At 37.6% G+C, this 4,612-nt stretch overlaps 1 protein-coding gene across 10 annotated transcripts in view; it reads right to left on the reverse strand.

Annotated features, from left to right (window-relative positions):
- Nucleotides 1-4,612, reverse strand: part of Kmt2e (lysine methyltransferase 2E) — a 104,760-nt gene that overhangs the window by 64,184 nt on the left and 35,964 nt on the right. The gene's annotated exons all lie outside the window — the stretch shown is intronic.

Here is a 4,612-nt window from a genome sequence, read left to right on the forward strand (position 1 = left end):
AGACTTTAAACACTCTGGATAAATAACAAAATGAGATTTCTAATAAAGCTGTAATCCAACAACAGAAAAATGGCTTTCTTAAACGATCTACAATAAATTAACCAAGAGAGAAAAACAACTGATTTTGTATCATGTGAATTTAACAAGGATTTTCTGATGCTTAGCTTATTTAAAAAGCATCATAGACATTAAACATTATTAAAAAATTTTCATATGCTTAATGATACAAATAAGATCTCAATTTGGATCACCACCATTTGATTTTTAATTTAGCACTTAGCTAAAAGAATAACAATTTCTTTGCCTCATAATATGTTCTCTATAACATAGCTTAACAGCACTAGGTAAATCCTTAGTTAATATTATCTACCTCTAACAGTGCAAAACAATTTCTACCACAAATACTGCTCTTTCATATTCAATATTTAATTAATATGAAAACAATCAGTTTGCCATTAAGGAAATAAGGCTCCTTCCGATATTTCTTCATAACAAAAGAGTCACTCAGATTCTTGAACTCTGCCCAAAGCTAATAATATTCACACAAGCAATATCTGAAGTAGACAGAGCCTTTCTTTTATTGAGGCAGTAACTAAAAAATGTATTTTGACATAAAGTAAAAATAATTCTCAAAAAACACATGTATTTAACATTTGTTCTGAGATATAACCAGAAACAGTCCCCAATTAACCCATTTTGAAGTACATATTCACTTTTTTAAAAAGCTTTAAATTCAACATATAGATGAGCATTTATCATCCGCCAAGAATAAACCTTTTAGAAATAAAAGCTATTATACTTTAAAATGTTTTAAATAAAATATCATCTTTTCAAAAAACTGCATACTACTCATGCTAATATTCTCTAATTAGTTCTGATAAGCTTTCAAATTCCATTGCTCTTTAAAAGAATATATAAAAATTTAAGAAGGTAAAACTTAACATAGAAAATGCTTTATATAAATGTAAATTTGCATAATTACTCCATAACTATAAAAATTTTAAAAGGTAAAATTTAACATAGAAAATGGTTTATATAAATGTAAATTTGTATAACTACTTCATAACTAAGCAAAAACAAACCTTTTTTATATTTAAATATCACCATGGTGGTACACATCTGTTTCCATATCAGTTTCCAGAATACCAGAGCCATTAGAACTTTCTCATACATCTTTAAAAATAAAACTATAGGTTTAAGAAATTAATACTCAAAAATTAATGCAATACTCTTCTAAATTAAGATACTAATTTAAGAAGTAATAGCTGCCCTCATCAATAAGATATATAAGTGGAGCTTCTCTGGCTAGAGGAAGTGAGGATAAGTTAGAATCACAGAAGCATTAGTGCTGACCATAACCACCAGGAGCAGCTATTACAGCCACTCGGACTACAGAGTTGACGGAAAGAGAAGGACAAAAGTTCTCAATTCAAACAGGGATCAAAAAGATGCTTTATAATGACAACAAAAACCAAGTATCATCAAATTGCAGTCTCTAAACATAAATTTTTTAAAAATAATTTCTCTCTCCAATCACAGGTTTTCTATAAATCAACATAAAGAGATAAGCGTGTGGTCCTTCAAACTTAGCGATCCTTGGGAACAAAGACTATTTGTTAGTTTCCTTCCAAGAGTTCAAATGCTTCAAAATTCTCTGGGAACAGAAATCACACATAACCTGTTAATATACTTGCCTCCTCCACCCTAACTTGTACAATGGAGGTGTGTTGTTTATAAAGTTATACTTAAAATAAGGTACAAAATTACTCTTTATCTTACAGGATTCAAAACAAAAGAGCAACAAAAACCGAAAGGAGGCCTTTTTAAATTTCTTATATTTTTGGTTGTAAGCCTAGCCTTTAATGGCTGAGCCATCTCTCCAGCCCCCTTTTTAAATTTCTAACTTGATGTTTTTTATGTGAAACCAAGTTAGCCAATTATTTTGTGTCCAGACCTGACCAATATCAAGACAGCCACAGTATGTATAGATGACGTTCCCTCTTTTGCTACATAAATTTATAAAACACTAATTTCATGCACTAGATAGGAAGTTCAAATACCAAACGTCGTTAAAAGTACCAACCTTGTTCTAAATCACAAATCTTAACCATGAAGCCCATATACTGTATCTAGGGTCTAGACTCACGTATTCAAGTCAAGAGTGTTACGTAAATAAGTGACTCCAAATTCCTATGCAAACTCGCCCACTACCCACCAACATTCATTGTATAATATTTCAAAGATCCTAAGTAAAGTTGTATGCCCAAGTACCCTTCAAAGATGAAACGCACTGGCATGTAAAATCACCTATCTCATTATTTCCACAATTATTTTGTAGAGTGCACCTTAACATCAGCTAGTTCATATAAGCACAATATAAAGTACAGCCTGCTCTGAGGTTTATACAGTGGAGAAAGACTTGTGAAACAATGTGTGCTCTCCAACCTTTTTAAGCACTTCTGGATTGAAAGGCACTCATCGTTCAGTTGCTACACAATCAGAATGGTCATTAAACCCCACTAATGACCCACTCATACCTTGCTATTTACTTCAACCCTGAAAAAAGATATCCCTCCCACAATGCAAATAAATTGTAATCAATCACACTTTTAAAAGTACAGCCAAATGCCACCTGACATTTAATTTTCTATCTCAGACTTTTAAGATTTTAATGATGGCATAAAAAGGATTCAAGACCTTATTGTGATAATGCTTTTATTTCAGGTCTATTAAGACAAATGGCCCAATCCAATAGGCAACTGGGCATGGGGGATGAATGAAGAGCAAAGCCTTACTTTAACTTACATAACGATGATAGTATGCAATACGACAAATAAGAGGCGGCAGAGCAGGAGTGTCACTTTCCAAGCACACAACCAAGTGGAGATTAGGAAGGCTTAGAACACAGGAGAAACCAGAGGCAAGCATGGATTGGGAAGAAAGGAACCCTTAGATCCAGTGAGTAACAGCTTTAGGTCTGTGTGTACAGCTCCCTAAATTTACTCTGAAACAGACTCTAAGAACCAAAATATACAAAATTAGTTAAGAGTTTTATGGGGAATGTTTAACTGAAGACAAAAATTCCCAATCATGCAAAATGGGCTACTAAACAAAACATTTTACTTTGACATATTACTTTAAAATGGGCGATTTAAGGGCAACATAAACTATTATCTGGAGTTAATAAATCTTTAATGTTTAAAAGCCCCTTGACCATGAAATTTTCAAGGCCAAATGTCTATTTTTTTTTCAAAAGTGTTGTTTTATTTGCCTCTTAGGAAAAACCAATAAAATTAATCAACTAAAACACAGTACTGTAATTTGCAATAAAACTGACGAATTTTTGTAAATGGCTTGGAGAAGGGGGGAGCCCAATCTTTTCCATGTAAACATAATGAGCTTGTAATACACTGCAGACAAACGCACTGCATGGGGTGTGGAGGACCCGAGCTGATTAGATTACCACAACATCAGCCTGGGGCCGCCATTTTTAGAATCTGTAAAGGACAAAAGAGGGAAATTACAGTTTTTACTCTCCATCTCAGGAATTAAAGGGAAAAGGAGACTGTTTCCCAATTAGGTATTGCTATCTTCGACCTAGAGCTGAATGCACCTCACTTCGTTCTTCTCCAAGGTCTCCAGAACTCCAAACCCATATATATTATCCACATCTCTAAAGGGTAAAATAATAAAATAAGCAACAGAAAATTACTCTAGGACTAACTCCAGTGGTTTCTCTTTGACTTTATATTTGATCATTCTTGAGAGACAGTCTAGATAGGGCGGATCTAGGCGGAACTAAAGCCAGTGAGGCAAGCACCCAGGATTGTTTTTTCTCTCCCTCCTCCCCCGTTTAGCACAGGGAACCGTTTGTTTCACATCTCTGTCTACTGCCACCGCGTCGGTGCCAATCTCTCGGTCAAAATAAGCTCTCCTGAAATGAGCCATATTGTGGATTCTAAGGCTCTGGCACAGTAAAGGACGGCAGTAATGCAAGAAGAGCGGGGGAGGAGACTGGGAAGGCTGGGTACTGACTGGGGTGACCACCTTAGGGGCGGGTTTACCCTCTCCGGAGAGGATGAGGAGCGGTCTCTCTCCTACAAAGAGAGATGCCCAAGGCGTTCTTTTAACCCCTTTCACATTTAAGAGAATATGCCATCGAGTGGCAGGGAACAAGGGCAGGAGGAAGAAAATGGGGCCTAAACGTCTTCTCTCTGCACCCGAACAAGATGCAGCTAGGGGAGAGGGAGAGCTGGCAGCTCGCGGGACCTCTCCGGCACAAGCCCTACCAGTCACAAGCTTCCTTCCTCACCCCGGAGGCCTGAACCCGCTACCAGGGAGGAGGGCGCCCCCTCCCTAACTCCCACTCTCAAGGGGGTTTAACTGCCAGTTTCCCCTTCCACTACCCCAAAACCCGCCATAATGCCCCAGTGCCAGGGACAGGCAGGAGAAAGGACACATTCGATTTCCACAAGCGACGTCTGGCCCCAGCACAGGCTCCTGGGGTTCAGTGTGGACGCCCGGCTACTGAAGGACAGCGACCCTCTCCCTGGAGCCCTAAGTCCCCCCCACCGCGGACCCCACGACACCCATAGACACGACAGGCACTGAC

Source organism: Rattus norvegicus, chromosome 4, assembly GCF_036323735.1.
Source record: "Rattus norvegicus strain BN/NHsdMcwi chromosome 4, GRCr8, whole genome shotgun sequence".
NCBI lineage: Eukaryota > Metazoa > Chordata > Mammalia > Rodentia > Muridae > Rattus > Rattus norvegicus.